The sequence below is a fragment of the Callospermophilus lateralis genome, chromosome 6 (genome assembly GCF_048772815.1).
Source record: "Callospermophilus lateralis isolate mCalLat2 chromosome 6, mCalLat2.hap1, whole genome shotgun sequence".
In the NCBI taxonomy this organism is placed as follows: Eukaryota; Metazoa; Chordata; class Mammalia; order Rodentia; family Sciuridae; genus Callospermophilus; species Callospermophilus lateralis.
This window is the reverse complement of record NC_135310.1, coordinates 14148632-14174387: the sequence shown is the minus strand read 5'-3', so window position 1 is coordinate 14174387 and position 25756 is coordinate 14148632.

Genomic DNA, 25756 nt, shown 5'->3' with positions numbered 1-25756 from the left:
CAGAGAATTTCTCTGAATGAATGACAGGCATGAAACCACAGATCCAGAAAGTCCAGAGAACACCACACAGCCATCCTATTCATCAGAGCAGAGCACAATTTAACAATACAAAAAGACATGAGATAAGTAACTATAATGAAGGCCTCATGTGCTTCCTACATTTGTAAAAATATAGGCAAACTTCTGAGAAAAATCTGAGATGCTTTCTTGAAGGGAAGCTGACTGAATTCAGTTTGAGAAAGAAGATTGACAGAAATAGCGATGAAAATAAATAAGCATTATAAATAAAATGAACATAAAATTAGTATTGGAAAATTTAAAATACAAGTATAGGAAAGAAGAAGAAGGGATAATATTCACATTATTTTGGAGATATATTCTAATTGCTTAAAAGGCTTCTCAAACAATATTTGGGCAAATCAGCCTGCAAGAGCAAATGTAGTACGCATTTCAGAGAGAAGAAGAGTTGGGAAATGAGGATGCCAGTTATCGAATTGTTGCCAAATGCAAGTGTAGGCTATAAAAATCAATATACAAAGTCTTAACAAGGGCAATTACAACAAAGGGAGGGTATAATAGTATTACTTCAAGTGAATTTATGGAACAGATTGTACATTTAATTACTAAAAGAACTCATACCTATTGTCAATTTTTACCTTTCTTTGCATTTTACACATTAGAAAAATAAGATTGGAGAGGTTACACAAGTGTTTTTAGATTACATAATTTGGAAATGGTGAAGCCAAGATTCAAACTCACCCAGCAGCATAAAAACCAAGCCAAATCAAAACATCCACACCTAAGCATATCATTTTAAACTACATAAAATCAAAGATAAAGTTCTGAAAGAAGCCAGAGGGGAAAAAGTACCTTAACTAAAGAAGAACAAAGATAAAAATTGCATCTGAATTTTCCACTGAAACCATTCAAATGAGAGGGAATGAAACATTAAAAGAGAACAGGCAATCTACAAACCTAGAATTCCATGTCCTTCAAGTTTTCCTTCAAAAGTGAAGAAAATAATATATCGACTGTCTCAAATAAAGGTTGAGAGAATACGATGCCAATAGACATGATTTATAAGAAATACTAAAAGTTCCTTAGAAAGAAAAAAAAGTGATACAGGTCAGAAATTTGGATTTACATACACAAAGGAACCGCATCCAAGTAAGAACAAGTGAAAATAACAGTTTAAAAACCAGTTGAATGTGTCCCTTAAAGTCCATGTGTTGTGAACAATGCTCAAAACAACTGTGATAAGAGGTGCAAACCTGAAGAAGGCAGAGCCTTCAGGACTGAATTAATGCTGCTATTGCAAGAGTGGCATCCTTATATAGGTGTGTATTGCCACCACTGGCTTTTTATGTAATGCCTTCCATCATATTATGATGCAGCAAGAGGGTCCTCTGTACATGCAGCTTCTTAATGTTGGACTTCCCAGTCTTCAGAACTGTAAGAAAAAGAAAATTCTTACCGAATCTGTAGTATCTGGTTATAGCAACCCAAAATGGACTATAAGACCAGCTCTTGAAAGTGAATCATCAAAATTGGCTAATTTTTAGACTAATCATAGTCACTAAAATATTGCTTTGTATAGCTGTTTGTTGAGATTAATTCATGAATAGGGAATCTAATTTGGTATGTGTCACATTCAGCATTAACTACACATGCCCTAATACCAACTACTGTTGTCCTTCTGTAGATTATAGAGTTTGAGAGGGGAATAATAGAGGTTATTTTGTTCAATGGTGGATGCTATTGAAAAAGTCACTTAAAAATGTCAAGATAATGGGTTCTTGAGGCATAGGTTATTTCTGGCCTTAGTCTCCTTATCATAAATTCCCTATCATAAGAAATCACAAGATTTCTAAGTTGTATAGCACCAAAACTTAGCTCTTACTCTATGGCTCCAATACTTACAAACATGCCGTGAAAGCAAGTGTCCAGTGGATATTTATGAAAGTGAAATGTTAGTGTGTGAAAATATTTTCTTAAAGCAGGATGGACAAGAGTTTGCTGACATTTGGACATTTGATTAGGTTTTATTCTCTTATATGTAAACTGAGTTGTTGGAGTATTTTAGAGGGTATGAATTTCAAGAACCTATTTTTAGAGACGAGAAACTGGACCTGAGATTGTGACTTGGGTAAGATCATAAAGTTAACCAGGGGAAAGCAGAGGTCAGCTGCCTATCATCTTGCCATTTGGCCCAGAGCCCACACCCGTCTGTAATGCTGAATTCCAGTAAGCAAAGAAACAGGTGGACAAAAGCAGATGCTTTTATTTATATATAAAACATATTTTGCAAATCCTTACTTTATATCAAGAAAGAGATAGGTCTTAATATTTTTTCAATCTTGGATACTTTCTCAATGTCTCCAATTTGACTCATTTGTGTATTATTGTCATATAATGAATAATTAGCATGTTGGTACAGAATATTGGTTGTAGCAGAGGTTCTATTGCAGACACAATGTAAAATCTATGATGTGGTTAAACAGGTTCATGTAAGTAGGTTTAGAAACCATAAAAAAGAACGATTCACTCTTTTCTTGCTCAGCTACCAAAAGATCATTTAGCTATGGAGGCATTTCTGTGAGCTGCTCTTGGCTGTTCAGAAAGAGGCAGGGGAGACTTTTGATTTTATTTTTAATGTGTCTGTAGCAGAGAAACTATTTGGAGTTGACCAGATGGAAGAGAAAGCTGCTTCCTGGCAGAGACAGATTCTTTTACAATATCTGTCTGAAATCACAACCACACAGAAACCAAGCCATCAGGGCTACTGCAGATGCTTGGCTGCAAGCAGCTATGGTCCAAGGACTGTGGCCCAGAGTTTTGCTGGAATATGGTAATTTCAACCTGAAAATGCACCTCTGAAACAGGCAGATAAGATATTTGAGTTTTTCTCCATAATCAAGACTGAACTCTTGCAATGACTAGGTTGGAATTCTTGAACTAATTACAAAGAGCAGATCAAAGACCTTCTTACAATGAGGGGAAAGTGCATATATGATCAGAATAAGAAAATGTAATGGTACTACTTGATCATCAAATTGGCAAAGATATAGTTCTTTTGGATCTTGTGGGAGGTTAATATTAATGTGCTATGGGAAAGTTAGGATTGAGGTATTCTGTATATCATACTGTTAGCTTTGAATTGTTTTGAAATAATATCCTGACAGGAAATAGAAAGAGATAGGAATTATTTGCATTTTCTTATCATGACTATATATATTACTTTCTTTTTTTGAAGGGGGAAGGGGATTGAATTCAGGGGAACTAGGCCCTGAGCCACATCCCTATCCTCTATTTTGTATTTTATTTAGAGACAGGGTTTTCACTGAGTTGCTTAGTGCCTTGCTTTTGCTGAAGCTGGCTTTGAACTCACAATTCTCATGCCTCAGCCTCCCGAGCTGCTGCTATTATAGTGGTATGTATATAACTTGCATCCATTAGTTTTGATATTTGATGTGAGTCATGTGGATATGAAGTAGTGCTTATAACTAATTTGAGAACTTTTGCGTTCTGAAGTCTGCATTCTTTACACCAATATCATTATTTATGTCCATTATTTTGATATTCTTATGAACTTCAGGTAATTAAAAAAGGAAAAAAAAACCCCACTTTTACAAAACATCATTTATCTTTCTAATTAACCTTAAATGTGATGATTACAAAAATAGAGTCAAATTTTCATAATGGCCAAAATAAGTGGTGGCGGTTTTTGGAGGGCTGTGAGCTGGTGCATTTCTTCCAGGGAAGACTTGGAAACATCTTACACGTCCCATTATGAAATTACTTAGGAAAACACAGAGAGATTTTGAGAGGCTGGAAAGAAATAACTAAGAAGAAAGTGATCATTGAATGAGAATTATTATTGAATGAATCCTTGTCAATAACATGAAAAAAGATAGTAAGGGAACTTAGAAAAGAATTATTCAGAAGATAGAATCATGCGCTTAATAAACCAGAGGTGCAGCCATCAAAATTGGAAGTTACCCAACTTGAAGCTGATATATAACTTCAGCATCCAGAAAAAATTATTCTGTGACCAAGGAGGAAAGTTTCTCAGGGAAATGTTTAGATGAAAGATTTTGCTGTTTTCTCATGAATAGAGACTACAACAATGATAAAGTAACTTTGATTACTTTGGGTTTTTTTTAGCTTCATGATTTCCATCCTTTATACAAAGTTTCCAATACATCTTTAGAGATGTTCAAGTGGGATACAGAACAACAGGTACAGGTTTAGCGGTTTACTTTAAATATCATTTTAAATTAAGATTGTTTATTTTATAATTCATACTTGATATCAAACCAACTAAAACATCCTCAGTGACAGTAATGTCTTTTTGATGCTATTTAATCTTCATGTTCCTTATCACATAATCCACATCTGAAGTTGACATAAGCCTGACATTTTTATGATATAACTTAGTCTTAGTGTTTAGAAATCTTTCTTGACAATTTAATGAAAAAGACTTAGTGTCTTAAGTTCTGTTAATGATTTTCAGGATTTTGGCATAAATGTTCCATGCCAGAGTATATCAGATCTATTGTTTTTAGAGTGAGAAGATCTTTCAGATTGTCACAACTCACATTCAAATACATTTTTGGTTGAAAGTCAGTTTTACCTGGAGGCTGTCTCATTTGCATACAATTATTCTCCCCCTCACTTTTTTTTCCCTCTCTAAACTGGCAAAGAAAACTGAAACAACAACAACAACAAATTCTTGAGAATTGAAAAACTGTTGTCTAAAATCCTGTCAGGATCTAAGATATGAATAAAAATTCATATTGACATATTGCATTTAAATAATTATTTTTTACATTAAAACAAACATGAGTTTCAATCAGGGATTAGATGTTTGTTTTGGACTATATATTTTTCTTAGAAACCATAAGCTTCTCTTGCAATTAACTTAATTATGTTATTTGTGATCTGTGAAAAGTAATGTGGATATTGTGTGTGTAGATCAATCTGAATATCACTTGGAATAAGTGATTGGTCTTAACATATAGATGTTCTGAGAAGAAGTTTGGACTCCCATTGGATTGATTAGATTTGGCTCTGCAAGAAAAAGCAGGGAGTCAAACATGTGGTGTGGTTAGTACTCAGGCTATAAGAACATTTCCTACAGAGAAGCTATTCTTTAACTGAAATCCTGCATATCACACAAAATTTTACATGCAATTATTAACAAGGGATCCATCCAAGGGGTAATTTCTAGGAGTTTAAAGACTTAGTGTTACAAGGAGTGTATTCTTTATAACCTGCAGGAATAGCAGCCACCGCCTTTAAGAATTAGGGAGAAGATATCTAGAGAGATCATGAGCATGCTAGAAGACAAAGAATATCAGTTTAGACCTGAAGTCATAGGATTCATGAGGGAAGAGCTTGAAAATGCTTTATGTTTTTGTTCTACAGAAAAATAGCAGTATCAGTATCAATTGGAATCCTGTTGGAAATTCAGATTCTTAGGTGCCAACCCAGATCTACTGTATGAACATCTTTGGGATTGAGCCAAGAATATATTTTAGTAAACCCTCCAGGGGATTTTGGTGCATTGTGCACAATTTGAGAATCTCTGTTCCAGAAAAGGCAAATTGGACTTCACATAATTCTTACTCTGCTGGGTTTTTGCTTGGTTATCTTGGACAAGTCACTCAGCCTGGCTATATTTCTACCACCTTACTGAAGACTATGAGTAAGTTGCTATATTGATTGTTTCAACACCTGTGCCAGTGATCTGAAGAGTGGAATTCAACATTCACACCTAAGGTCATGACGTACAAACTCCAACTAATGGGGACAACTGAATGGATTCAAGAAAGTAGAGGCCAAGTCAAGAGAGTCACAGAGCAACCAATAGCTATGGAAAACAAGGAATTCAAGAAGTTCTTATTTTAAAGGATATGGAATTTTTTCCCCTTCAGGGATTAAGAGAAATTTAGATATTCAAGTATTGAGCACAAACAAGAAATAACTGAAACACGAGTCCTAGGGAACCATTTTCATCCAACAGATTATTCAAAGCATGAGTGTTTGAAATGGAGAATGTATGTGGTTTAATTTGCTTGCTTGCATAGTATGTTTGCATAAAGGAGATAAAGCATGACACACGAAAGATCTGCATAGTGCAAGGATAGTGACAAGTATCTAAATGGTGTCTCTTTTTAAAGTTAGTTTCTAGTTATAGTTGGACACAATACCTTTATTTATTTATTTATTTTTATGTGGTGCTGAGGATCGAACACAGGGCATCCCATGTGCTAGGTGAGCACTCCACTGCTGAGCCACAACCCCCGCCCCTAAATGGTGTCTCTTAAAGGAATAGAGTCTCAGAAAAGCTGAGAGACAATGAAGCCAGTGATTAAAGGTTCTGAACTTCAGGATGACCCTGAGATTTCTGGTTAGGGGTGTGGCCCCAATCAAAAAAATAGCATGCGACAGTATGTGAGCACCTGCTATATTTAAGTCTCTTTACCCACTTTCATAATTTGTCTATTATCATCTTTTTTTTTATAGCCACAAGTCAAAAATGGTAAAGAATAATGTCAACAAATGAATGAATGTGAAGACTATTTCATTTCTTCTGATTTTATCCTCAAAGTCTCCAGACTCCTTCATCCCCCTATTCTGCATTAGCTGGTTTCAAATGTCGTTTGGAAAATAGGAACCATCAGAATTAAAAATTCTCATCTTCTCATTGTAGGATCTATCCATTTAACTACAGCTGAACTTACAGCTGTTCCTACAGGAATAGATGAGAGGAAATGTTCATTTTCCCAGCGGAGACCTGATCTGGTTATCCTATTGCATTTTAGTTCCTCAAGGTCTTCATGCAGAGATTCCTTCCTCTCTCTCCTTCCTCAGCTTCCCCTTCACTCTCATCTCTATACCAACACACTCTGGAATGTTCCATTTCTCTTCTCCCTTTGAGAAATATTTCTAGAAAGACATATTGATACTTCACTCTTACAAGTTTTAAAAAGTTGGAAAATAATGTTCTTTTAATGACACAACTAATGGAAGTCCAGTATAAGAGAAGAACAAATGAAAAACTGCTAATAATGCTACCCTCTGCCCCAGACAGATTTAAAATTTGGTGTATGCTCTTTTATAAATGATTTAATTTATAATTTCATCAAGAAATTCACATATATATTTTAAAAAAAAGTCCTGGGGTTTAAGAAAGCATTTCTTTCCCAGCTTTATTCAGTCTTGATCCCCAGCTCATTAGGAAGGATCACTTTAACCTCCTCAGGGCAAAGGACAAGGTCAGCCTACAAGTGCCGCAGTCTGGCTGGGCACAAATAACTGGGCCGCCACAAAGCCTTGTAGGTTCAAACAGCAACTCTTTATTCCCGAACTCTCACTGGCACTCTACACACACTTCCCAGGAATACACTCCCTCCACTGGGCTCCGCCAGTCAATTCTCTGGAACCCGTGAGAACTCAATGGGAACTCCCAAGTAGCGGGCGCCTGAGGCAGCAGGATCTGCTCTAATCCCGGAGCCACCCTATTCCTGGAGCAGGGTCACCTTTCAACCATTCCCTCTAGCAAAATGCCAGGCGTCATTCGGACTAAACTGTGGCTCTCAACATACAAGGTTTGCTTCAAAGTTCTGCTCTTTAATGGCCATGTGACCTTTGTAAGTCACTTAGCTCTACATTCTTCAAGTATCTCTTCTAAATAATAACAATATTACCTACCCAAAAGACTTGTGAGTTAATACACATGAAACTGTTAGAAGAGTATTTACTACATTGTTCCTAACATTAAAGTGTTACTACAGTTGTTTTTGTTCTTTCTCTCAATTGCTTGACTTTAAATAAAACGTTGATATTGCTAAGACGTTTTTAATGTTAAAACACTAACTATGGACTCCCTCATAGTGGGGATACTTCAGCTCTTTTACATTGTCAAATAACCTTCATCACTCTTCTCCCTATCTTGCACTAAAACCATGTCACAATTTTTAGTTAAATCAAAGAGTGTAATACATCTCATGCTCTAAATTTCTTTGCTGTTATACTACTGTGATTTGGGGTTGAAGGAAGGTAATGTGTTCTGTTAACCATGATGTACTGGAAAGTCCATTGTCCCTTTGATTCTAGCTTCTGACCTACCTGTGCTTCGACACTGCTGAGGACTAACTTACTAATACTCCCTTTTGTCAAATCCAGAGCCGACTTCTTTAGTTGACCTCTGAATTGTATAAAGCACTGTTAACTACTTTCTCCTTAATGAATTACTTTTCTTTTTGACTATTCTCATACCATCCTTCTTTGACCACTTCTCAAATCCATGACTTTCTCTCTTCTCTTTGGATTGTTTTCTTTTCTTCAGAATTATTTTGGAGTAACTCCAACCTACTTTTCTCTTTCTATATTTTTTCTTCCCAGATAACCTATTTTGCTTATACAGTTTAAAATAGTACCTAAATACTAATGTTTTAAAAATTTGGAGAAGGGGAATTGCATGGAAGAAGGGAGGAGACCCTCATTGTTACACAAAATACAAATACGATGGTGTGAGAGGGGAGGGGAAAAAAGAGAGAGAGAGAAAGTGTCACAGTATATTGGGTAGAGAGAGGTGATGGGAGGGGAGGGGAAGGGAGGGGGGATAGGGAGGGCAGCAGAATACAACAGACACTAGTATTGCTGTATGTATATACGTGCTGTATAACCAATGTGATCCTGCAATCTGTACACGTGGAAAAATGAGAATTCATACCCTATTTGAATCAAATGTATGATATGTCAAGATCATTGTATTGTCTTGAGCATGTAATAAAAAAAAGGAAAAAAATTGTTTCTTGCATGATCTCCTTTGAGCCCAGAAATATAGGTCAAATACACTAATTGATGTCTCCATGTGTCATTCAGCTTTTCATCTCTGAAATCAAAATAACCAACAAGAACAACTTAGAAGAGGAAAGATTATTTTGCACTCACTGTTTCAGAGGTCTCAGTCCATAGTTGCTATGGACTCCTTTTCTCTGGGCCTGAGATGAAGCAGAGTATCATGGTAGAAAAGTGTGGTGGCTGAAAGTTGCTAACCTCTTGGCAATCATGAAGGAGAGAGAGAGGAGGGGGAGGGGAGAGGGAGAGGGAGAGAGAGAGGAAAAGAGGGAGGGGAAGGGGGATGGGCAAGAAAGGAATATCAGGGAGAAAATACAGAGTGCCCAAGGCATGCCCCCAGTGATCCACTTCCTCCATCCATGCCCCACCTGCCTACAGTTAGTACCCAGTAACCCATGCAAATTTTGAGTCCATGGAAATGAATAGCTCCACTGATTAGGTTAGAGATTTCATGTCCCATTTGACTTCTGAACATTGCTACATTGTCTTATGAGCTTGTGGGTGACACCTCATATTCAAACCATAACACTCCAGAAATCTAAGTTACTTTAAATCTAACATGACAAAAACATAACTCTTGATCCCTTATATCACTGCACAAAAAATTAAAAGTATAAAAACAGTACTTCCCTTTTAATTACCTGATCATCCAGTTAATCGAGCCAAAACTTGATGAGTTATTTTTGACTTCTTTTGTTTCCTAGTTTTGGACATGAACTAACATTCAAACCTGTCAATTCTATCTCCAAAACGTACCCTGAATGATTCCCTTCTCTTCATTTTTACTACTCTACCCTAGTCTTAGTCATCATCTTACCTTGCAGAAATCCTGCTTCCCTTTGACTCTTTGTAACTAGCACTTTGTGTGTGTGTGTGTCTGTGTGTCAGAGAGAGAGAGAGAGAGAGAGAGAGAGAGAGAGAGAGAGAGAGAGAGAAATGAGGAAGGGAAAAAACAAATAGAGATGCTTCCTCACCACTTGATAGCCACAAAAACCTAATAGTAAGATGAGGCCAATTCTGATGAACCAAGACAAGGACTTCCTTATCACATAACTTTGTAGGACACGACACATCATGGTCCTGCCATCTGAAATCACCCATGTCTTTGGTTTGTTTTTGTCCAACTCCCTTAACTTCAAAAGGTAAGCTAGCTGATGGTGGATACCTTGCTTACTGTATCAAAACACAGAGAAAATGCTAATTGTGCTTGGAAAATATTAAGAAGAAATGACTGGATGAGTCAATGACAGCCATGTGACTCTGTCAGCCCCTTGATCTTGCATCCTCCATTCAGTATCCCAGAACTGTGAGAAGTAAATATCTGCTGTTTATAAACTACCCACTTTATGGTGTTTTGTTTTAGCATCCCAAATAGAGTAAGACAGTACACTCTAAGCCCGAATACTATGTAATTATTATTATAGTATCATTTTTAATAAATCATTTTTACTATATTTGAAAATTACCTGAAGTCCTTGGTTATCAAAGGACATTTTTTCCAAATGCATATGTATATTTCCAACATTCACAGCATACATTAGTTTTGCTCCCTACATATTTATTCCATACATCATTAAGCTCAATAATTTAATGAAAAAAAAAATCAGTGTTCATGAATAATGAGGCAAGTTCTACCAAGAAATTACCTGGTTTATTTTTAGACCATTTTATTTTTATAAAATAAAATGAGTATAAAATGAGGCAATGTAGCCCATAGGAAATACACACATTTGGAGAACCTGAGAGTGGTTGGAAACCGAACCAATCCATGGAAAGACTATTCAAATTACTCTCTTTCAAAATGTTGACTTTTAATTTTGGCCTTTGAAATTTTCATACTCTGATTTTGAGCAGTGGTCTACTTTATGCTTTGAATATAGCCCTTGCTGCTCTGCCACTGCAACTGATGTTTAAAATGGACCTGTTTCTTTCTCTTCCTCTCTCCATGATCCTCCCTAACCTTTCTCCCTCCCTAATCTCAGAGAAATAAGGATAACCTTTCTCCCCTTTCCTAGGCAGAGTTATCTGTCCTTGACCACACACCACTCCAGGAAGGAAGTAATTCAGACTTTCTGAATGGAACCAGAGATCTCAGAAGTGACTCTCAAATTAATAAGTGTTATAACTCCAGACAGAGAACACATGAAATTAGCCTTTGAGCCACCTCTTTAAAGCCTCCTGCTCACCTTGATGTGTAGACTCATGGCCTCTGGAACAGGAAGGAGTCCCCTGTGTTTCTTCTTTTTGCTAGCAAAGCAATAACCTTTATTTTTCCATTTTCTCAAAACCATGTCCCTCATTATCAGATTGGCATTGGGGATAAGAACTGAGCTTTCAGTAACAATTTGATAAGAAAAAGATTGGTGGACAAATTTGAAAATTTAATTTATTTATGTGATTAAGATTGTATCTTTGAATTCTTTTTTACTATATAAACTAAACATTGTATAGATGCTCATCTCTGTCTCCCCATTGTTGCTTCACTGGTATATGTGACTGGGTAAAACATATTATTTTATAGTCCAAGATTATATACGTCTATTTCATCATTATTTTTATGTTGTTACAAAATGATTTAAGTCAGCTTCTAATACTGCATGAAATAAAGCAAGGTAGCACACATTTTAATAGTACAACTCAAAATAGGTGAGAAATATAAGATGACAGAAAAAAAATTCAAGGATGTGAAATAAAATCAGCCAGAAATTATTTTATTTCACAAAATGTATATACTGATAAAGTATGTAGTTTCTATGAGTTTCTAGTTCATAGTAAAAATATAGTAATAATATGATGATGGCAGGCACTAAGATATTTTGTTTAGTCTGTGCTGGACATTAAGTTCTTTAGATATTTCACCTAATAGTTGCCTCAACTCTAAAATTATACTCATTTTCTACACAATAAAATGAGCATTTAGATGTCCAAAATTTGGTCCAAAATTACAGAGGTAATAATTGAAGAGCCTGGAAATGAATCTAGCTTGACTCACTTAATTCTGGGAACTACTACCTTTTATCTAATTGATTTTTGTCAGCTTTCTCTTCATTATCTCCTAAGGTCAAGGATCACTGTAATACGAGGTCCTTTCCTGTTATTTGAATGGCACCGACCCATCTAGCCTTGAGTTGCAACTCATTACCCATGACACAGTAGTTCCTCATACAAGAGCATGACGTTTCTAGTTGCAGCTCAGCAAAGAGAAATTCAGTTTGCTGTTTTCTTTGCAGTGATTAATTCTTTTATCAATCTTCTATTTGGTTTTAGTGCAAATCACAATAGTATGTGACAGTCATGCAGTAAATTTTATGTTTTTGAAGTCTTTGGGATTTTGTACATTTTCTGCTTATAGGTTTAATAACTTTATTTCTTCATTATCTACGTTATCTGCTTATAAGTTTAATAGGTTTATTTCTTCCTTTCTGTATACATGCCTGTATCCCCCACCCCGCCCCCACCCCTTCGCTTAATTGCCTGGTTAGGACTTCCAGTATTCTGGCTGAGGGAGAAACAGTCCTGCATAAGGGCACAGACTGTGTAGAGCACATGAGCATAGTCCCCAGGTATTGCCATCTAGTCTGTGTCAAACTTCACTGTTCCCAGTGCCATTCCACCAACCTAAAAGGCCAACCATTTCACAGAGATGGTGAACACAGTGAGAACAGTGAATTCCAGGAATCTATTTCCACTCTTCACTAGGTATAAAACAAGCTTGCTTTTTTCCCCCCAAGATCTCTAGTTCTATAAAGAGATGAGACTGCAGAAAATGGCTTGGTGCAGCAATCCTTTATTGTGCTGCTTTAGGTCAGATTTCTGTTCCCTATAACTGAAACCTTTCTCCACTTAAAGCAAGTCAGGAAAGACTTCAGTGGCTTGCCTGCCGAGTTCATTTCTAGGTGGTTTATAATCAGTTAGCACCAAATTTTGTGTGGGCTAAACCATTCTGATAAATGCTTTGGATCTGCTACCCAGTGTGATTCCTAGTCTCTGGGAATTAAGTGCTGCTATCTCGTCCCTGACATTACTGGATTTCATGATCCTCATTGGATTCAGAATGCACTTTTGACAGTGTAAGTTCCCATAGCTGTTTTGAGCCTGCAGAGAAGAATCAACATGGCACTCTTTACAGATGCTTGGTCACCTTTCACCAATTCAATTTTCAAAGTCTTGAAGAAGGAAATATCTTAAGCATTCTGACAGTAGGGTGTAAGTGACCAAATTTTTCATAAAAAGTCATCACACACATTTGCATTAAAGCCTTTGCTTATCTTCCTCTAGAGTAAAGCAAGTAGATTCTGAAATCTTAAATTTCTTCATTGTGGATCATCTTTGTATCCAGGTTTCAACACATCAGTTAAGCAAATGATTACAGCCATTTCCATCCCTCAAGTTAACACACTGAATACAGAATCTATTCTTCATGCACCAATATTAGCATATTTAACCTGATCCAATATTGTACCTTCCAGCTAGATTCTACATATGAAGTTAAACCACAAGTTGGATGGTTATGTTTGAAATATTCCCTGATATTTAGATTTCAATAAGAAGCAGATGCAGCAAAAGCAATGAAAAGTTATATATAAGTACAAAGTACATTGCTACAACTCCTAAGGAAAAAATAGCAGTAAGATGGAAAATGACAGCTTAAAGTTAAAGCACTGAGAACAACATAAAAACAATCCATAGAATTGCATATGATTCATAATTTGATTGTAGTCCTGGCTCTAGGAATTAAAATTTTTCCATTTCTTTCATACATAAACTTCTTGACATATTATCCACCTATTTCAGTAGACAGGAAGATATATTTTATAAAAAAATTTCCAATTTTCATGTAGGAAGGAAATCATACAAATATTTGCTTAAAAGGAAATGAGTAACCACAGTTCAGTAGATTCATTTAATTTTGTACTGATATTTATTTCATTTTTTTCTTGCTGGGCTTAATTAAAAAAATATTGTGTGTAGAACTTCAATACAATTTAATCAGCGGGAAAACACATTTATTATGGAGAAAGCATTAAGAAATAAAGAAAAAAAGACTGCTGGGAGGATTTATTTTGGTAATACCACCCAGAGGGCTAAGGTTAAAGATTCAATTTATACTCAACAGGAATGAAGCCGTAAATAGAGGAAGCAAAGAGACTTAGTTAGCAAGACATTTTATGGCACAAGCAGTCCATGAAAAATAGTCAGCTTGGTTTGGAAATAGGATTGGAAAATACTAGTAGAAAACAGAGCAATGAAAACAAGTCAAGAGTTCATTTTGGTAGCCAGGAAAATATAAACAGATAATTTTCAATACAGTATTCTAAGATGTAAGCAAAGTGCCAAGGAAACAGAGACAGTTTGACTTTTTGCCTGTGGTGGATTGTGAAGAGTCCATCCAAGAGATAACTAGGAGGATTAATTGACCTTCACCTGATGCCAACTGAGGTCTGAATGGTGATACTCTAGCTTAGAAGTCAACAGGTTCCACACAATGGGGGTCATGGAAGGTGCAGGGAAAAAATGAAATAAAATTTAGGTCTAATTTTATTTTGTCACATATGGATTTCCAGTTTTCCCAGCACCATTTGTTGAAGAACTATTGTTTCTCCAATGTATGCTTATGATGCCTTTGTCTAGTGTGAGATAACTGTATTTATGTGGGTCTGTCTCTGTGTTTTCTGTTCTGTACCATTGGTCTTCATGTCTTTTTTGGTGTCAATACTATGCCATTTTTGTTACTATAGTCCTGTAGTATAATTTTAGGTCTGGTATTGTGGTGTCCTCTTACTTCACTTTTCTCACTGAGGATTGCTTTGGCTATTCTGGGCCTCTTGTTTTTCCAAATGAATTTCGAGAGTGCTTTTTCTATTTCTGCGAAGAACGTCATCCAAACATTAATAAAAATTGTATTAAATCTGTATAGTGCGTTTGGTTGTATGACCATTTTGACAATATTAATTTTGCCTATCTAAGGACATGGGAGATCTTTCCATTTTCTAAGGTCTTCTTCAATTTCTTTCTTTAGTATTCATTGTAGAGGTCTTTTACATCTTTTGTTAGATTGATTCCCAAATATCTTACTTTTTTTTGAGGCTATTGTGAAGAGGGTAGCCTTCCTAATTTCTCTTTTACTTGATTCATCACTGATATATAGAATGCAATTGACTTATGGGTATTAATTTTATATCCTGTTACTTTGCTGAATTTATTTATGAGTTCTAGAAGTTTTATGGTGGAGTTTTTTTTGGGGGGTCTTCTAAATATAGAAACATGTCATCAGCAAATAGGATACTTTGAGTTCTTCTTTTCCTATTTATATCCCTTTAATTTCTTTCCTCTAATTGCTCTGTCTAGAGTTTCCAGGACTATGTTGAACAGAAATGGTGAAAGAGGGTATCCCTGTCTGGTTCCAGTTTTTAGAGGGAATGCTTCCAATTATTCTCCATTTAGAATGATGTTGGCCTTGGGTTTAGCATAGATAGCTTTTATAATGTTGAGTTCTGTTTCTACTCTCCTGTTTGTTTTTTCTAGTGTTTTGAATATGAATGGATGAGTGTATTTTGTTAAGTGTTTTTTTCCTGCATCTATTGAGATAATCCTGTGATCTTTGCCTTTAAGTTTATTGTCATGGCGAATTACATTTATTGATTTTCACATTGAAACAACCTTGAATCACTGAGATGAACCCCACATGATCATGGTACACTATCTTTTAAATATGCTTTTCTATGAAATTTGCCAGTATTTTATTAAGAATTTTTGCATCAATGTTCATTGGGAATATTGGTCTAAAATTTTCTTTCCTTAATATGTCCTTGTCTGGTTTTGGTATCAGGGTGACAGTGGTTTCACAGAATGAATTTGGAAGTGTTCTCTCCTTTTATATTTCGTGGAATAATTTGAGAAGGATTGGTGTTAGTTCTTCTTTGAAGGTCTGGTAGAACTCAGCTGAGAATCTGTCTGGTCCTGGGCTTTTCTTTCTTGGTGGGCTTTGATGGAATCTTCAATTTTATTGGTTGAAATTGATCTATTAGAATTTTCTGTGTCCTCCTAATTCATATGGGTAGGTCATATGTCTCTAGAAATTTGTCCATGAAGATTTTCTGTTTAATTAGAGTCTGAATTTTCAAAATAGATTCTGATTATCAACTGCATTTCTGTAGTGTCCATGGTGATAGTTCCATTTTCATCATGAATTTTAGTACTTTGGGTTTTCTCTTTCTTTCTCTTCATTAGCTTGTCTATGAATTAATCAATTTAATCTATTTTTTCAAAGAACCAACTTTTTGTTTTGTCAATTTCTTGTATTGTTTCTTTTGTTTCAATTTCACTGACTGCAGCTCTAATTTTAATTATTTCCTATTCTCGACTGCTTTGGGTATTGATATTTTTTCTTTTTCTAGGGCTTTGAGAAGTAATATTAGTTTATTTATTTGTTTGTTGACTTTCTATTCTTTTAAGAAATGAGCTCAATGCAATGAACTTTTTCTCTTTACACTGCCTTCCTAGGGCCCCAGAGATTCTGATATGTTGTATCACTATTTTCATTTACTTCTAAGTATTTTTTTTATTTCATCCTTGATTTCTTCGGCTATCCATTTGCCATTCAATTCTTAAGTCTCCAGGTTTTAGAGTAGTTTCTATTTTTTAATTTTACCATTGATTTCTAATTTCATTCTATTATGATCTGATAGAATGAAAGGTATTATCTTTATTTTTTGTATTTGCTAAGAGTTGCTTTGTTTATTGTATGGTTTAAGATACGGCTTATTTTAGAGAAGAATCCATGTGCTCCTGTGAAAAAAGTATATTCAGTCATTGATGAATGAAATATTCTATATATGTTAAGTCTAAATTATTAATAATTGTCTCTTATCTCTATAGTTTCTTATTTTTTAAGTTTTTGTTTGAAAGTGTATGTTAAAGTCAACCAGTTTTATTGTGTTGTGGTCCATTTGATTCTTGATAATAAGACAGGTTTCTCTGATATATGTAGATGTTTCATTGTTTGGGGCATAAATATTTATGATTGGTACCTCTTGTTGATATATAATTCCCTTAAGTAGTATGAAAAGCTCTTTTTGGTCCCTAATTAACTTTGGCTTGAAGTTAACTTTATCTAATATAGGGGTAGAAATCCCTGCTTGTTCACAATATCCATGTGAATGATGTTGCTTTTTCCCCATTCTTTTACCTTCAGCCTGTGAAGCTCTTTGTCTGTGAGGTGGGTTAGCATATTTTGGGTCTTGTTTTTTATCCAATTTGCCAGTGTATGACTTTGGAAAGATGAGTTGAGGCCATTTACATCAATGCTATTATTCAGATATGATTTTTATTTCCTGTCATTTTCAGTTATATCTAGCTTTTAATTTTAATTAGTTTCTCCTTTGATTGACTATTCTTCTAGTGTAGTTCCTCCCTTTTCTTGTTTTTCACTTTTATTTTTCATTTTTCCTTCACAAAATATTTTATTAAGTATGTTTTGTAGTGTAGCTTTCTAGTTGTGAATTGTTTTAACTTTTATTTATGATGAATGTTTTTCTTATTTCATGATCAATTCTAAAGCTCAATTTTTCTGTGTATGGTATTCTTGGCTGACAACCATGTTCTTTCAGAGTTTGGTATATATTATTCCAATACTTCCTAGCTTTGAGGGTCTGGACTAAGAAATCAGCTGAGATCCTTATTGGTTTACCTTTAAACTTGACTTGTTGTTTTCTCTGGCAGCCTTTAAAATTCTATTCTTATTCTCTATGTTAGGCATTTTTATAATGATGGTCTTTGGTGTGGGTCTATTTTAATTTGTATATTTTGGGTCCCGCAAGCCTCCTATATCTGATTTTCCATTTTGTTCTTTCGGTTTGAGAAATTTTTTGATATTGTTTCATTGAAAAGTCTGTGCATTCCTTCGGTTTATATCTCTGAGCCTTCATCTATCCTGGTAAATCTTAAAATTGACATTATAGGTTATCCCATATTTATTAGAAATTCTATTGATGGTCTCCTAACATCTTTTTTTCTGTTTATTTTCAAAATTACGTTATTTTGTCTTAATTTCTGTAAACTCTATCTTTCAAGTATCTAGTCCATTGGTGATACTTTCCATTTAATTTTTAATTTGTTTTATTCATTCTTTAATTTCAAGGATTTCTGCTTGATTTTTTTTTTCAGAATTTCTATCTCCTATTGAAGAAATCTTTCACTTTCTAGATTTTCTTTCTGATGTCAATTCTCACATCATCCTTTACCTTTATGATTGGTTTAACTATGCACATTCGAAACTCCTTCTCTGACATGGCTGCCATTATGCTGGTGATGGATTGTTATTGAAGTATCTTGGTTCATTTGGGACTATTTGTTCCCTTGTTTTTTCATATTGTTTGTGCATCTACCTATCTAACAGTATGGATCTGAAGCAGTAGAGTTCTACCTTGTAGACTTGTGTCCCTGAAAGTTTCCAGTACCTCTTCATTTGGGGTGAGACAAATAATAACAACAACCAATGCAAATAATATGCAGCATTATTCTAAATAGTTCCTGCTAGCATGTCTACAATGTTAAGTCACAATAAACAGAAATGATACCATCAGTTATTGCCTATAATAGAAACAGTATGTTTGTAAAAGGGTTTAGAATTTCAAATGGTGGACAGGGAGACATATGAGTCAGGGAGACAGAAATGATTTAAGATGTGATATTTATGAGGAGGGTGGCCAGAGGATAGAAGTGAAAAATTAAACAAAGGACAAAAGAGAGAACAATATAGATTGATTGTTAGCAGAAAGCAAAAGAGAAAGATATTCAAGAAAACAGATGAGTAAGGAAAAAAATATATAAAGTAAAATTAAAATAATAAAAAATAAAAGAATACAAATTGAAATATACTCATCAAACTTTCGAGTTCTCAGAAAACTGATCCATGAAAAATAATTAGCTTCAAAATGCTAAAAAGATTTTAAAAAGCCAAATATGAGTATGTTTAATGGTCCATTGACCATTTAGGTCAAAATTAAACAGAGAAAGTTAAAAAAGAAAGAAATCTTGATGAAAAGCTAAAGAATATTTCTGTTGGAGTTTAAAAGATTCTCAGCTTCCTTCTCAGTAGTTAGGTGGCACATTTGGAGCATGATGCTCCACTCTCCAGATTGCTGGAGTGAGAGAAGCAATCCTGTAGATGGAATTCCTGGAGGCACAGCTTAGGCTTAGTTGGGCTCCAGGCTCTTTGCTGAGTGTCAGTTGGTGGAATGCCACTCTGGAGATTCTAAATCAGCACACCTCCAGGGCCCAGCAATTGCTGGTCTATGCTGGAAGACTATACTCCATGATCTCCCCCTGGGTTCTACTTGTGTTGTGGAGCAGCCAGTACTTAGTCCTCTATGTCACATGTGTCCCCCACATTTTCTTGTTTTGGGTTCGGTCTCAAAATTCAATCTTTCCTGCTCCTGCCTTTCCAAATTCCAGGCCAGATATGTCTCTCCCAGCTGGTCCTGCAGGCAGCTGGATTAGTGGGGGAGGGGGAGAGCTGGGTCACTTCACAGCCAATATCCCCTGTGTAAACCTCTCTCCACATTTGATATTCTCCTGCTCAATTAGGCACCCTCTATGTCGTGTAATGTGGGTTTGCCAGGCCTGTATTTCAGGCCAAACCCCAGTTTGACAGAAATGGGCTTCCCCAGCTGCCAGCCCTCACACCTTGGCTGCAAAATGATTCTTTCTTTCATCCTCCACATGTTGCCAGGGGAGATGCAGTTTCCTTCCCATACAAGTATATTGTGCAGCGTGCCTTTTGGTTTAGTTGAGCAGTATCTTTGATCTCTAAACTCTCTATATCCAGACATGCCTCAGGTCTCTTAAAAATATGTGTGTTCCTTTAATTCCCTTATCCCTCCACTTTGCTGGTGGGACTGCTCCGGCTGGTGCTTCTGGCTGTGGCAGCAGCTGTGCTGCTGGGGATTTCTTCCTTATTTTATTATATCCAACTCCCGGAGTCTCCAATCTGCTTTGAATGTACAGTATTAAATTCTAGTAAAGTCTTTCCCTGACCATTTTTTTGTTGTTGTTGTTGTTGTTGTTGTTCACAACTTTGCTGAGAAGCTGTCTGTCTGCTTTCTTGGTTTCATGCCGCAGAGCATCCACGAAAGAGACCTACTCTATTCCACCATCTTGAAACCTCTCAAGAAACACTGTTTTGAATGTGTGCAGTGGTGGTTGTTTGAGAGGTGGACTGACGGTGTTGGGCAAGCAAAGAGGGAATGAGGGAAGATGATTTAAAAAAGATCATTTAGGGGGCCTGGGATTGTGGCTCAGTGCTAAAGTGCTTGCCCAGAATGTGTGAGGCACTGGGTCCAATCCTCAGCACCATAAATAAATATATAAATAAAGAGGTGTTGTATCCATCTACAACTAAAAAATTAAAAACAAATATTTAGGGGTTATGTCATAAATGACTCATGTAGTTTAAGAGGATGGAATGGGGAAGACCAACAAATATATCCAAAGTAAGAAATGATCAAAACTTCTAATACTTTAGGGAATTATAGCAACACAGCAGAGAGCACACTGGTATTGGAAGAGAAAAAAAAATGCTGCAAAAGATACAGCTGTGTCTGAAGCTTATGGGAAAAGAATATAAAATAATGAGGAGGTATCAGAGAGAGGTAGGAAGTATTATAGCTTCTGAAGTTACAGGAAAAATAGGGATTAAAGAAAAGAAAGTACAGAGTCATGATAAATGGAAGAAGAATCACAAAGATACAAGACAAATGAATCAGAATTTGAACAAAGCTGTATCATAAGGTGAACAGAATTATAATGCTAAGGAGGCTTACTCTTGAAAGAAAGGGAGAGAAGAAGCAAACCACCAGGGACATTTTGGAAATATAAAATTGTCTTAAGTATGAAGGAGTAGTCATTGTCTCTGAAGAGCTGTACACACCTTTCTATAACATACATAAATGAAATGTATCTCAAAAGAAATGTGAAGAATAATTTGTAAAGGATATAATGTCTCACTTCTATTTAAAAGGAGATCTCAGGGGTGAGTTCAACCAGATATTGAAAAAGGTATGCCTATTCCGAATTTATGTTTTCAATCTAACAAACATATTTGTCCTTATATTTTTTCCATCATAAAATCAAATTAGTAAACCTCTATTCAGTATTTTCACTTAACATTTTATTGTTTATTCTTACCAAAAATATCCTTAACAGTAACATTTGAAAAATATGTAATATTTCATTACATATATGTATTTATGATGTATTTAACATTATTATTATTATTATTATTATTATTATTATTATTATTATTATACTGGGGATTGAACTCAGGGGCTTAACCACTGAGGTACATTCCCAGGCCTTTTTAAAAATTTTATTTAGAGACATGGTCTCACTGACTTGCTTAGGGCCTTGCCAAGTTGCTGAGGCTGCCTTTGAACTCAGCCTCCTGAGCCAGTGGGATTACAGGCATATGCCACCACACCCAGCAACCTCTTCTTAATTATTGAGCCTTTGTATTGCCTCCTATTTTTTAGATTCAAAAAAACATCTGATGAATATCTAAATACAAAAGTGTAATATGGTCTTCGATTAAGTTTCTTCAAGTGAATTACTGAACCAAATAATTAAATATATCCAAGTTTCTTAGAAACATGATGCCAAATCACATTCCAGAAAGTACTTAATAGTTAGATGTCCACAAACTGAGTATGAGAAGGTCCACATTTTTACATGCATTTCACTACTCAACATTAACATTTAAATAGCATTTCTCATCATGAAAGGGAAAATTTATATTTTATTTGTTTGCTAATAATGTTAGTTATTTTTTAATATACTTATTTAAAATCTATTTTGATTTTTAAAATTTTGTCCAATTTCTGTGACAATTCAACTTCTAAAATATTTTTCTAAAGTCATCACCAGAGATGAACATATCAATTTATATACACTAGTCGCAGAATGCATTTGAGACATACTAAGGAGTGTCCCATGGAGAGAAGAGTACATTTGGGTTTAAAGTGCTTCACTTTTAAAAGAAATACATGGTTTTAAGTAATAAATGAATTAAATTAAGAAATAATGACTCAAAAACATTTGGAATAAAAATACAGCTTATTGCTGAAATAAATTTTCGGCATGTAAATTACATAATATATGTTATTGAGTATTCTTGGCATATATTTTAATATATACTATTAGTATTTAGAGAAGATGTTTTTCAAATTCAAACCACATTTTAGCAACAAATTTGTAAAAATGTGACTTACTTTGATGTTTTTAATTTCTCAAGTGTTACTGGCAAAAAATTTTTTATTTAATGGAGGTGAAACAGACAAATGTAATTCCATTCTTTTATTTTATATATAAAATATATTTTGTATATACAATATACTTTATATTTTATTTTACTTATATTTAATAATATAATAAATTAATATAACTAATATAATAATTATGATACAATAAATTGTTTTATATTATATATATTTTATATAAAATATATAATATAAATATGTAATATATAATATAATTCCACTTTGCCTATGAGATAAGTCTCTTGTAAACAGCTTATAGTTAGATCTTGTTTTTTTGTTCCATTATGCTAATCTGTGTCTTTTAATTGGGCAGTTGAGGCCATTACCATTAAGTGTTGGTGTAGATATGTGTTTGTGGTTTCCTACCATTTTGATTTTTTGCTATTTAATTCTGTTTTGATTTTCATTTAGTGGATTACCCTTCTGTTGATGTCTCATTTGGAGCTTTGGCATTTGCTTTTGGATTCTGTGCAGTGTATCTGTGAGTATTCTTTGTAGTGTTGGCTTGGTGGTGGTCATGAGTTTTTTTCGTTCGTTCGTTTATGTCATGAGAAGTTTTTATTTTCCCCTCAAATATGAAACTCAGGTTTTCTGGGTATAGCAACCTTGATTTGCAATTGTTTTCTGTTAGTCTTGGAATATCTCATTCCAGAACCTCCTTGATTTTAGGGTTTAAATTGAGAAATCAGATGTGACCCTTATTGGTTTGCCTCTAAATGTGACCATAATTTTTCTTTCTAGCAGATTTTTAATATTCTTTCCATATTTTCTTTTTTTTAAAATTTATTTATTTATTTATTTATTTTTTTCATCTTCCATACATTTGATTCAAATGAGTTATGCATTCATTTTCTATGTTAGTATTATGGTTTAGTTGTGAGGTGTCCCACAAAAGCTCATGTGTGAGATAATTCAAGATGATTTAGAGGAGAAATGATTGAGTCCTATAAAGGCCTTGACCCAACCATCGAATCAACCCCCCGATAGGATTAGCTGAGTGATGACTGAAGGTCATTGGGGTGCTCTTTTGGGGTGTATATTTGGTGATTATCAGCAGCTTTCCTCCACCATGCTTTTATGCCAGGATGTTCAACCTTACTTCAAACCCTGAGAAATGGAGCCGGCTGGACATGGACTGAGATCTCAGAAACCATGAGCCCTCAAATAAACTTTTCCTCCTCTAAAATTGTTCTGGTCAGATCTTTTAGTCACAGCAGAGAAAGAGCTGGCTAAAAGAGTTAGGCATTAAGATTATCATGTGTCTTGAATAACTATTCTTCTGATCACATCTATTTGGGGTCCTGTATGTCCACTGTATATGGATAGCTATCTTATTTCTGATATGGGGAAACTATCTCACTGAAAATGTTTTTAATGCCTTTAGCTTGTATCTGCTTGTTCTTTTCTAATCCAACTCTATCCCAATGATTCTCAGGTTGGTCTCTTGAAGTTTTCTCAAAATCCCTGTATATTCTGATCATGTTCTATCATTTTTCCCTTTATTGCCTTATGTGTACTCAAGATCACACACCTTGTCTGCAAGGCCTGAAGTTCTATTTTCTATGCAATTTAATATGTTGGAAATACTTTTAAGTGCGTTTTTAATTTGATTGTTTATCTCTTGCATTTCTAGGAGTTCTGCTTGGTTTCTTTCTTTTTTTTAAAATTGATTTTTTTTTTTTAGATACATGACAGCAGAATGCATTACAATTCTTATTACATATGTAGAGCATAATTTTTCACATCTTTGTATATAAAGTATGTTCTTGCCAATTCATGTCGTTATATATGTATTTTGGGTTTTTTGCATTACAATTCTTATTGCACATATATACTACAATTTTTCAAATCTCTGTATATAAAGTATGTTGACACCCAATTCATGTCTTCATACATATACTTTGGATAAAGATGTCCATCATATTCCACCATCCTTGCTAATCCCCTGACCCTTCCCTCCCACCCCTCTTCCCTATCTAGAATTCATCTAATCCTCCCATGCTCTCCCTCCCTACCCCACTATGAGTCAGCCTCCTTATATCAGAGAAAACATTTGGCATTTATATTTTTGGGATTGGCTAACTTCACTTAGCATTATCTTCTCCAATGCCATCCATTTACCTGCAAATGCCATGATTTTATTCTCTTTTATTGCTGAGTAAAATTCCATTGTATTTATATGCCACAATTTTTTTTATCCATTCATCCACTCACTTAAGGTCATTATTAATGTTGGCTCCAGTTTAGCTACTGTGAATTGTGCCACTATAAACATTGATGTGGCTGTGTCCCTGTAGTATGCTGTTTTTAAGTCCTTTGGGTATAGTCTGAGGAGAGAGATAGCTGGGTCAAATGGTAGTTCCATTCCCAGATTTCCAAGGTATCTCCTACTATTTTCCATATTAGCTGTACCAATTTGCAGTCCCACTAGCAATGTATGAGTGTACCTTTTCCTCCACATCCTCACCAACACTTATTGTTGTCTGTCTTCATAATAGCTGCCATTCTGACTAGAGTGAGATGATATCTCAGAGTAGTTTTGATTTGCATTTCTCTAATTGCTAGAGATGATGAGCATTTTTTTATATATTTGTTGATTGGTTGTATATCCTCTTCTGAGAAGTGTCTGTTCAGGTTCTTGGCCCATTTGTCGATTGGGCTATTTTTTGTTTGTTTGTTTGTTTTTTGAGCTTAGCTTTTTGAGTTCTTTATATACCCTAGAGATTAGTGCTCTATCTGATGTGTGAAGGGTAAAAATTTTCTCCCACTGTTTCTGTTTGTTTATTGAAGTGGTCTTTCATTGCTTGTATTTGTTCTCTTAATTCATTCCTTGGATCTTTTAAGTTCATTGAACCTTTTAATAATCCAATTTAATTATCAGGTTTTAAAATAATCTTTCTCTGGAACTTCATCCATTTCTATAGTGAGATATTTTATTGGGAGATTGTGAATTTTGGGGGGAGGGGATGTAATTTGCTTGCCTGTTTTCTCATGTTTTAAAAGATTTTGAACTTGTGCATTGAGATAAATCCCCCCTCTTCCTTTGTATGTGTTTCCTTTGCTGTGTAGTTATCTTATTTGTTTACATGGTTTCTATTATTTTTCTTGCTGTCGATTTCTAGTTTCATTCCATTATCATCCAATAAGAGGAATAGGAATATACTGACTTTTTTTGGTATGAGTAGATGTCAAGTGTTGGGATCTGAGGTCCCACTCTGGTTGTTCCTCCTTGGGTCCTAATTGCTGATTTGTGTTTTTCTTTTTTTGTTTCCCCAATTCTATGAGTTAAAGTAATATTAAGGTTCAGGTGGAGCTACATGCTGTGTGGGGTGAGATTCATTGTTGTTTGGTTGAGATGTAAGTATCTCTCAGACGCATATCTCTACTGTTAACTTGAAGGGTCCCAATTTCTTTCAGTCCTTCTTAAAGGGAGGGAGTGCTCCAGGAATGGTACTAATGCCAGCAGCAGATGCCTTAACATAAATGTCCAGTGTCTACTTCCACATCTGTAACACTAATTGCCACCTACATAGGACTGATGAGGTCAGTATTTAATATCAGTACCAATAATCATA